This window comes from Pan troglodytes, chromosome 18 (genome assembly GCF_028858775.2).
Source record: "Pan troglodytes isolate AG18354 chromosome 18, NHGRI_mPanTro3-v2.0_pri, whole genome shotgun sequence".
Classification (NCBI taxonomy): Eukaryota; Metazoa; Chordata; class Mammalia; order Primates; family Hominidae; genus Pan; species Pan troglodytes.
In genome coordinates this window covers 44,269,611-44,280,758 of record NC_072416.2, presented here as the reverse complement: position 1 = coordinate 44,280,758, position 11,148 = coordinate 44,269,611, and the positions used below count along the sequence as shown (strand labels likewise).

The 11,148-nt window shown below is 44.7% G+C and overlaps 2 pseudogenes; one reads left to right on the top strand and one right to left on the bottom strand.

The window, feature by feature from the left end:
* Nucleotides 1–5,810: 5,810 nt before the first annotated feature.
* Nucleotides 5,811–6,762, bottom strand: LOC473270 (NEDD8-conjugating enzyme Ubc12-like; annotated as a pseudogene).
* Nucleotides 6,763–10,076: 3,314 nt separating this feature from the next.
* On the top strand, nt 10,077–10,596 carry LOC112205853 (tricarboxylate transport protein, mitochondrial-like; annotated as a pseudogene).
* The last annotated feature ends 552 nt before the right edge of the window (nt 10,597–11,148 follow it).

Sequence of the window (11,148 nt, the reverse complement as noted above, 5' to 3'; positions counted from 1 at the left end):
TAGCTTACCAACGAAAAAGAGTCCAGGACCAGATGGATTCACAGCCGAATTCTACCAGAGGTACAAGGAGGAGCTGGTAACATTCCTTCTGAAACTATTCCAATGAATAGAAAAAGAGGGAATCCTCCCAAACTCATTTTATGAGGCCAGCATCATCCTGATACCAAAGCCGGGCACAGACACAACCAAAAAAGAGAATTTTAGACCAATCTCCTTGATAAACATTGATGCAAAAATCCTCAATAATATACTGGCAAACCTAATCCAGCAGCACATCAAAAAGCTTATCCACCATGATCAAGTGGGCTTCATCCCTGGGATGCAAGGCTGGTTCAATATACGCAAATCAACAAATGTAATCCAGCATATAAACAGAACCAAAGACAAAAACCACATGATTATCTCAATAGATGCAGAAAAGGTCTTTGACAAAATTCAACAACCCTTCATGCTAAAAACTCTCAATAAATTATGTATTGATGGGACGTATCTCAAAATAATAAGAGGTATCTATGACAAACCCACAGCCAATATTGTACTGAATGGGCAAAAACTGGAAGCATTCCCTTTGAAAACTGGCACAAGACAGGGATGCCCTCTCTCACCACTCCTATTCAACATAGTGTTGGAAGTTCTGGCCAGGGCAATTAGGCAGGAGAAGGAAATAAAGCGTATTCGATTAGGAAAAGAGGAAGTCAAATTGTCCCTGTTTGCAGACGACATGATTGTATATCTAGAAAACCCCATTGTCTCAGCCCAAAATCTCCTTAAGCAGATAAGCAACTTCAGTAAAGTCTCAGGATACAAAATCAATGTACAAAAATCACAAGCATTCTTATACACCAACAACAGACAAACAGAGAGCCAAATCATGAGTGAACTCCCATTCACAATTGCTTCAAAGAGAATAAAATGCCTAGGAATCCAACTTACAAGGGATGTGAAGGACCTCTTCAAGGAGAACTACAAACCACTGCTCAATGAAATAAAAGAGGATACAAACAAATGGAAGAACATTCCATGCTCATGGATAGGAAGAATCAATATAGTGAAAATGGCCATACTGCCCAAGGTAATTTACAGATTCAATGCCATCCCCATCAAGCTACCAATGACTTTCTTCACAGAATTGGAAAAAACTGCTTTAAATTCATATGGAACCAAAAAAGAGCCTGCATTGCCAAGTCAATCGTAAGCAAAAAGAACAAAGCTGGAGGCATCACACTACCTGACTTCAAACTATACTACAAGGCTACAGTAACCAAAACAGCATGGTAGTGGGACCAAAACAGAGATAGAGATCAATGGAACAGAATAGAGCCCTCAGAAATAACACCACATATCTACAACTATCTGATATTTGACGAACCTGAGAAAAACAAGCAATGGGGAAAGGATTCCCTATTTAATAAATGGTGCTGGGAAAACTGGCTAGCCATATGTAGAAGGCTGAAACTGGATCCCTTCCTTACACCTTATACAAAAATCAATTCCAGATGGATTAAAGACTTAAACATTAGACCTAAAACCATAAAAACCCTAGAAGAAAACCTAGGCATTACCATTCAGGACATAGGCATGGGCAAGGACTTCATGTCTAAAACACCAAAAGCAATGGCAACAAAAGCCAAAGTTGACAAATGGGATCTAGTTACACTAAAGAGCTTCTGCACAGCAAAAGAAACTACCGTCAGAGTGAACAGGCAACCTACAAAATGGGAGAAAATTTTCGCAACCTACTCATCTGACAAAGGGCTAATATCCAGAATCTACAATGAACACAAACAAATTTACAAGAAAAAAACAAACAACCCCATCAAAAAGTGGGCAAAGGACATGAACAGAAAGTTCACAAAAGAAGACATTTATGCAGCCAAAAAACACATGAAAAAATGCTCACCATCACTGGCCATCAGAGAAATACAAATCGAAACCATAATGAGATACTATCTCACACCAGTTAGAATGGCAATCATTAAAAAGTCAGGAAACAACAGGTGCTGGAGAGGATGTGGAGAAATAGGAACACTTTTACACTGTTGGTGGTACTGTAAACTAGTTCAACCATTGTGGAAATCAGTGTGGAGATTTCTCAGGGATCTAGAACTAGAAATACCATTTGACTCAGCCATCCCATTACTGGGTATATACCCAAAGGACTATAAATCATGCTGCTATAAAGACACATGCACACGTATGTTTATTGCGGCACTATTCACAATAGCAAAGACTTGGAACCAACTGAAATGTCCAATATTGATAGACTGGATCAAGAAAATGTGGCACATATACACCATGGAATACTATGCAGCCATAAAACATGATGAGTTCATGTCCTTTGTAGGGACATGGATGAAATTGGAAATCATCATTCTCAGTAAACTATCGCAAGAACAAAAAACCAAACACTGCATATTCTCATTTATAGGTGGGAATTGAACAATGAGAACACATGGACACAGGAAGGGGAACATCACACTCTGGGGACTGTTGTGGGGTGGGGGAAGGGGGGAGGGATACCATTGGGAGATATACCTAATGCTCGATGACGAGTTAGTGGGTGCAGCGCACCAGCATGGCACATGTATACATATGTAACTAACCTGCACATTGTGCACATGTACCCTAAAACTTAAAGTATAATAATAAATAAATAAATAAGAAAAAAAAGAACAGAAATTATAACAAACTGTCTCTCAGACCGCAGTGCAATGAAACTAGAACTGAGCATTAAGAAACTCAAAACTGTTCAACTACATGGAAACTGAAAAACCTGCTCCTGAATGACTACTGGGTCCATAACGAAATGAAGGCAGAAATAAAGATGTTCTTTGAAACCAGTGAGAACAACGACACAACATACCTGAATCTCTGGGACACATTCAAAGCAGTGTATAGAGGGAAACTTATAGCACTAAATGCCCACAAGAGAAAGCAGGAAAGATCTAAAATCGACATCCTAACATCACAATTAAAAGAACTAGGGAAGCAAGAGCAAACACATTCAAAAGCTAGCAGAAGGCAAGAAATAACTAAGATTAGAGCAGAACGGAAGGAAATAGAGACACAAACAACCCTTCAAAAATCAATGAATCAAGGAGCTGGTTTTTTGAAAAGATCAATAAAATTGATAGACTGCTAGCAAGCCTAATAAAGAAGAAAAGAGAGAAGAATCAAATAGATGCAATAAAAAATGACAAAGGGGATATCACCACCGATCCCACAGAAATACAAACTACCATCAGAGAATACTATAAACACCTCTACACAAATAAACTAGAATATCTGGAAGAATTGGATAAATTCCTTGACACATACACTCTCCCAAGACTAAACCAGGAAGAAGTTGAATCTCTGAATAGACCAATAACAGGCTCTGAAATTGAGGCAATAATTAATAGCTTAGAAACCAAAAAAAAAGTCCAGGACCAGATGGATTTACAGCCGAATTCTACCAGAGGTACAAGGAGGAGCTGGTAACATTCCTTCTGAAGCTATTCCAATGAATAGAAAAAGAGGGAATCCTCCCTAACTCATTTTATGAGGCCAGCATCATCCTGATACCAAAGCCGGGCACAGAGACAACCAAAAAAGAGAATTTTAGACCAATATCCTTGATGAACATTGATGCAAAAATCCTCAGTAAAATACTGACAAACCTAATCCAGCAGCACATCAAAAAGCTTATCCACCATGATCAAGTGGGCTTCATCCCTGGGATGCAAGGCTGGTTCAACATACAAAAATCAATAAACGTAATCCAGCATATAAACAGAACCAAAGACAAAAACCACATGATTATCTCAATAGATACAGAAAAGGCCTTTGACAAAATTCAACAACCCTTCATGCTAAAAACTCTCAATAAATTATGTATTGATGGGACGTATCTCAAAATAATAAGAGCTACCTATGACAAACCCACAGCCAATATCATACTGAATGGACACAAACTGGAAGCATTCCCTTTGAAAACTGGCACAAGACAGGGATGCCCTCTCTCACCACTCCTATTCAACATAGTGTTGGAAGTTCTGACCAGGGCAATCAGGCAGGAGAAGGAAATAAAGGGCATTCAATTAGGAAAAGAGGAAGTCAAATTGTCCCTGTTTGCAGATGACATGATTGTATACCTAGAAAACCCCATCGTCTCAGCCCAAAATCTCCTTAAGCTGATAAGCAACTTCAGCAAAGTCTCAGGATACAAAATCAACGTGCGAAAATCAGAAGCATTCTTATACACCAATAACAGACAAACAGAGAGCCAAAGCATAAGTGAACTCCCATTCACAATTGCTTCAAAGAGAATAAAATACCCAGGAATCCAACTTACAAGGGAGTGAAGGACCTCTTCAAGAAGAACTACAAACCACTGCTCAAGGAAATAAAAGAGGATACAAACAAATGGAAGAACATTCCATGCTCATGGGTAGGAAGAATCAATATCGCAAAAATGGCCATACTGCCCAAGGTCATTTATAGATTCAATGCCATCCCAATCAAGCTACCAATGACTTTCTTCACAGAATTGGAAAAAACTACTGTAAAGTTCATATGGAACCAAAAAAGAGCCCGTGTTGCCAAGTCAGTCCTAAGCCAAAAGAACAAAGCTAGAGGCATCACAGTAGCTGACTTCAAACTATACTAAAAGGCTACAGTAACCAAAACAGCATGGTACTGGTACCAAAACAGAGATATAGACCAATGGAACAGAACAGAGCCCTCAGAAATAGTGCTGCATATCTACAACTATCTGATCTTTGACAAACCTGAGAAAAACAAGCAATGGGGAAAGGATTCCCTATTTAATAAATAGTGCTGGGAAAACTGGCTAGCCATATGTAGAAAGCTGAAACTGGATCCCTTCCTTACATCTTATACAAAAATTAATTCAAGATGAATTAAAGACTTACATGTTAGACCTAAAACCATGAAAATCCTAGAAGAAAACCTAGGCAATACCATTCAGGACATAGGCATGGTCAAGGACTTCATGGCTAAAATACCAAAAGCAATGGCAGCAAAAGCCAAAATTGACAAATGGGATCTAATTAAACTAAAGAGCTTCTGCACAGCAAAAGAAACCACCATCAGCATGAGCAGGCAACCTACAGAATGGGAGAAAATTTTTGCAACCTACTCATCTGACAAAGGGCTAATATCCACAATCTATGATGAACTCAAACAAATTTACAAGAAAAAAACAAACAAACCCATCAAAAATGGGCGAAGGATATGAACAGACACTTCTCAAAAGAAGACTTTTATGCAGCCAAAAAACACTTGAAAAAATGCTCATCATCCCTGGCCATCAGAGAAATGCAAATCAAAACCACAATGAGATACCATCTCACACCAGTTAGAATGGCGATCATTAAAAATCAGGAAACAACAGGTGCTGGAGAGGATGTGGAGAAATAGGAACACTTTTACACTGTTGGTGGGACTGTGAACTAGTTCAACCATTGTGGAAGTTGGTGTGGCAGTTCCTTAGGGATCTAGAACTAGAAATACCATTTGACCCAGCCATCCCATTACTGGGTATATACCCAAAGGATTATAAATCATGCTGCTGTAAAGACACGTACACACGTATATTTATAGCGGCACTATTCACAATAGCAAAGACTTGGACCCAACCCAAATGTCCAACAATGATAGACTGGATTAAGAAAATGTGGCACATATACACCATGGAATACTATGCAGCCATAAAAATGATGAGTTCATGTCCTTTGTAGGGACATGGATGAAACTGGAAACCATTATTCTCAGCCAACTATCGCAAGGACAAAAAAACAAACACCACATTTTTTTTTTTTTGCAGTAACATTCCCCTTTAATAGCCTGGTGGGTCCTCCAGAGGTGGAGGGGTGGTTTGCCTGGGCCCAGCTACCCAGGCCCTTTGCCCACCCACTCCACAGCCCAGAGTGGGGGCTGAACAAGCACCCAGCAGGGGGGCTAGAACAGCCAATTCATTTCCCATCGCTGAGTGGGTCGGGGGAGGCAGCGCTGACCTTAATCACATGGTGTTAATAAAAAATAACTAGGGGCACGTGGCAGGAAGGGGAGGCAAGGCCAAGGCAGGGGATTCCCCCACCGGCCGCCCCCCAAACCCCTACCGATGGCCCCCAATAAATATTTGCAGGGGATGCCAGGGCTTGCGGCCGTGGCGGGGGTGGGTATGCGCCAACCCTATTTCAGGCAGCGCTCGAAGTAGGTGGAGCCTATGTAGCCACCCCGCATGGAGGGCTGCACGTTCTGCTCAAACAGCTGCCGGTTGTTCTGCAGGACCTCTGCGGCCTTCTTGTTCAGTGGGTCCTTGGGGTTGGGCTCCAAGTAGAGATACTGCGGGCCATAAATTATGGAGTTTATCGTAAGGACTGGCTTCCAGTTCTCTCTGAGGATGTTGAGGCGGACGTTGCCCTCGATTTCAATGTTGGGGTGATAGACCATTGTCTCACACTTCACCTTGGGGGGATCATGCGGGTAACCCTGGCCCACCTTAAAACTGAACACAAACTTCCCACTCTTGTAGAAGCCCTCATCAGGACAGATGACCAGCTTGAAGTTGAGGAGGTCGTCTGGATCTGAGAAGCTGATATCACACGTCTTGGGCAGGTTCAGCTCGTTTATGTCCTTCTGGATCCGCAGCTGCGCCGCCGACGCCTTCTTGCTGCTGCGCTTGGTGCCGCCCGCCGACTACTCCTCCTTCTTCTGCTGCTTCAGCGAGAACAGCTTGATCATCCTGCCGCTGCCGCCGCGGGGCCCGGGACCCCGGCCACCCGGCCCCCAGCCGCCGCCCGCGTCGCCTCCGCTCCTGGGACCCGCAGCTGCGGCCTCCTCCGCTGCTGCCGCAACCCGCCCGGCCTGCCGCGCCGCTCCGCTCCTCTCCGCGCCCACCGCGCGGCCCGCCCGCATGTTCTGACTCATAGGTGGGAATTGAACAATGAGAACACATGGACACAGGAAGGGGAACATCACACACCGGAGACTGTTGTGGGGTGGGGGGAGGGGGGAGGGGGGAGGGATAGCATTAGGAGATATACCTAATGCTAAATGACGCGTTAATGGGTGCAGCACACCAACATGGCACATGTATACATATGTAACAAACCTGCACGTTATGCACATGTACCCTAAAACTTGAAGTATAATAATAATAATAATAATAAAAAGAAAAATTTAATGTCATAGTATTGACTTTAGTGCATTGCAAGCCCCTTTTGCTCAGTAACACACTCACTACTGGAGAAACCAAACCCTGAAAATTCAAGAAGAACCTGGGCATTAATAATATTGCTGACAAGTTATTTATACACTGCCTACATGAGTATTGCAGATATATGTTAAAGACAAAGATCCAAGTCAGACTGGGTCAGCTTTATTCATTCATTCCTTCCTTCCTTCATTTATCTTTTGAGACTGAGTCTCACCCTGTCTCCCAGGCTGGAGTGCAGTGGCACAATCTTGGTTCACTGCAACCTCTGCCTCCCAGATTCAAGCGATTCTCCCACCTCAGCCTCTCAAGTAGCTGGGATTACAGGCGCCCACCACCATGCCTGGCTAATTTTTTGTATTTTTAGTAGAGATTGGGTTTCACCATATTGGCTACACTGGTCTTGCCTGACCTCAGGTGATCTGCCTGTCTCGGCCTCCCAACGTGCTGAGATTACAGGCATGAACCACTGTGCCGGCCCTTGGCTCAGCTTTATACTTGGTCATTTTAGTTCCAATTCTTCTCTCTCAAAATATAAGTCGCTTGTTGTCATTTTGATTATTCCACATGCATTGTGATCATATGGAACTGGTGACACATGTTCTTATTTCCCTTTCAATTACAAAATGAGCTCCATGTTCTTAGCCATCAAATCTCACCAACACCTACTTACTTTAGTTTCAACTCTGGTTCCTATTACAAGGATCACTCAAATCACAGAAAGACAAAAATGTTTTAATCAACCAAAAAAATTTTAACCCCTGGTGTCATGTAATTTGGTTTTTATTTGTTGTATTTTCAGGTCCATAAAGCCTACAAATATTAATAAAATACAGTTCATGGTGACTTAATTTTTATTGAATAGTAAAATAAATACATGTCAAGAGTGGATCTGGCTTCAGGTATAACTGTCATCAGGGCTGAAGTGTTATAACCAGTGGTCAAGGAGAAATGTCAGTGTATAATCTGACTTCCTACACCGGAATTATGCATCAATGCTTTAAATGTCTGAAAGGAATCAAAGTCACAGAGGGAAATAAATGAAATGGAAGAAAATAGAAAAGTTACAAATTAGTTTAAGAAGGAATTAAACCTGGTTTTAAAATAAAGACATACAAATAAGAAAAATACTGAAGAACAATTAGCTTAGGTAGAGCAACACTGAAAGTATGATAGGAAAGAAATGTATTTAGAAATATTAGTCTCTGAGTTAAGTTTATAGCTGTAGAGACCTGACAAAGAGTTGCTCCTACATTAAACAAACAAAAAAGCTGGAGAAAATGCAAATGAATGAATGGCTTGTTCCGAGCCCTTTGGAGAATTGAGGTCACAGAGGAGACAACAAACCCAACATCAAGGCATGCAGGAGCCTGCAGGTCACACAGGCCCCAGGCTTTTATGTATACCTGGAAGACCATGGAAACTAGCAAAATTAAGGCAGGACTTTTGAACTAGTTCCTGGTGGCTGTGTGTGGGTGGGTGGGTGGGTAGGTGAAGGGGAATGAGAAATCCTGGAGTCTACAGACATAGAGTTTACACCTTTGTGTATGATTTTTCTAGGAACCCTACAAGGCCTGTCAGGGAGGGTGGGGTATAATCCTGAGAATGCTTCCCCCATGGTGCTGATGGGGAGGGACCACTATCCCACCCACTGCTACAACTCTGGAGACATAGTTTTCCCATCTCTGCTATAGAACACAAGGCCGGGGAAAGAGCATCCAAACTTGAACCAGAGGGAACTGTGAAAAAACTCACTGCAGCTGATGGTGGAGAAACAAGGTCAACACCCACATCTCTGCCCAGATACATCTCCCATAAAGAAACTAAAGCATTAGTTTACAGGGCACTGTTGCAGACCCACTCACACTTCAACTAGAAGCTAGGAACGTGGACAAGGAGCCTCTCTACCACTGGGGGAGGGACAGGAATGTACTCTTGTTCTGGCATTGCATCTACAGGAGGGGCAGGAAACTTTGAAGGTCGGTAACCCCACACCCCAGTTCACAGTGCTGAGTGTGAGGCTTCCTCAGAACATCAGATATCTCCTCATTCCCTCACCCCTGCCACCAGGCTAAGAAGCACGGAATAAAAAGAACAGTGGAACATATTATAGCTGGGCCAAGTGCAAGAGACCATCTCTGGTAAGCTGCACAAAGGGAAGGCACAGTAAACCTGGGCGATATTAGCAAAGTATCATGAGAAGTATTTGAATTCCCTGGTTCTCAGAAGGATATTGTTGCCGTAACAAACTCTAATCCCAGCCTACCTCTCAAACATTACCAGAAACCCCTACCTTAAGGCATACCTAAGGGAAAACTGCTCATCAATAACCTAAAAACTACCCTCGATCAATGTCAGTGAGCTGATGAAAACAATAAAAATAAAAAACCTATTTACCCCAATACACTATCCTATACAACAATACTATTGCTTTCAATAAAAATTACAAGCCAAGACATCCCATTTTATGTTTATGTGAGATCTTTATTTGTGTCAAAACCAAATTAAGGTCGGAGCGGGGAGTTCAGGAGGCTCAGACCAAGGCGATGCCGGGCGTCACCCCTGCCGCCCACCATGGCCGCGCAGCGTTCTGGAAGGCCGAGGGGACTCTCCCGGGGAAGGCGATCACGGCAGGTGGCCTGGACGGCAGCATCCACACCTGTATTCCGTTTCCCACCGAGCACGTGAGGACCAACGAGCGCTCGCCCCCGCCGGGCACCCGGCATGGGGGCCTGTGGGGCACAGTCACAGCCACGGCGTCCTGGGCCTGAACCGCGGCCGGCCTCAGCTCCCTGCTCTGCGGCTCCATCCCCGAGGCAGAGTCAGGTTCGGGAAGTTGGAGTTCCTCTGCACCCAGATGTGGAATGCCCAGGGACTGCTGAACAGCAGGCGCGGGCTGCTGTGAGGCCTAGACACCGGCGTGGCCGAGGCCATGGTGGTCGTACGTCCCATGGAGACCATCAAAGTGAAGTTCATCCACTACCGGACCTCCCCAAACCCAAGAACAGATAATTCTTCGGGGTTAGGGAGATTGTGCGGGAACAAGGGCTGAGGGGACTTACCAGGGCCTCAGGGCCGCCGGGCTGAAGCAGGGCTGGAACCAGGCCATTGTTTCTTTGTCCTGACCTCCCTGCAGCAACTGGTACCGAAGAGATAAGCCCATGAACCCGCTGATCACTGGGGTCTTCTGAGCCATTGCAGGCACAGCCAGCGTCTTCGGAAACACCCCTCTGGACGGGATCCCGAGGGGCTCAAGGCCTTCACAAGGGCACTGTCCCGCACCAGTCACTGACGGAGTCTGCCTGGATGTGGCCATAGCATTTATCATCTACAATGAGGTGGTGAAGCCGCTCAACAAAGTGTGGAAGAAGGACTAAGCCCAGAGGGGCTGCGAGGGGACACTCCAGGCACCTCCAGAGTGGCTGCCACCCCTGTCTCACAGGATTCCAGGGCAGAAGGGCCAAAAGGCCCCTTCCCACGTCCCTTGAGCTCTGCGGCCTGCTCTGTGCATTGCGGCGTCAAGTCACTGTGTCACATAGTGCCATGTCTTCCCTGTGGTCTGTGTGTGAAGCCACCACTGTGTCCACAGGTCTGGCCCAGCCATGGCTGGCTGTTCATCTGGCCTGTGAATCTGCGCCCACTTGTCCATGTGCTTACTGTGAGCCTGGGCCTGTGTTTCATGTTCTGTGTCATCTGACACTGTGCCTCGCCTGCCGGGGGTACTCATGTGGCCTGGGTCCTTGGCTTTGTAGGTCTGACCGGGTCCCAGTCCAGTGCCTTCCACCCTGCCCCAGCCTACCACAGCTGCCTCCTGGCCTTGGCCTGTTTTCACCTCATTCAAGGGGCTGCACCCCCACCTTCGCCTACCATTGGCCTTAACTGGCCCTCTGGGCCTCCCTTAGCCCAGGACAGGGTGGCACCTACGACTC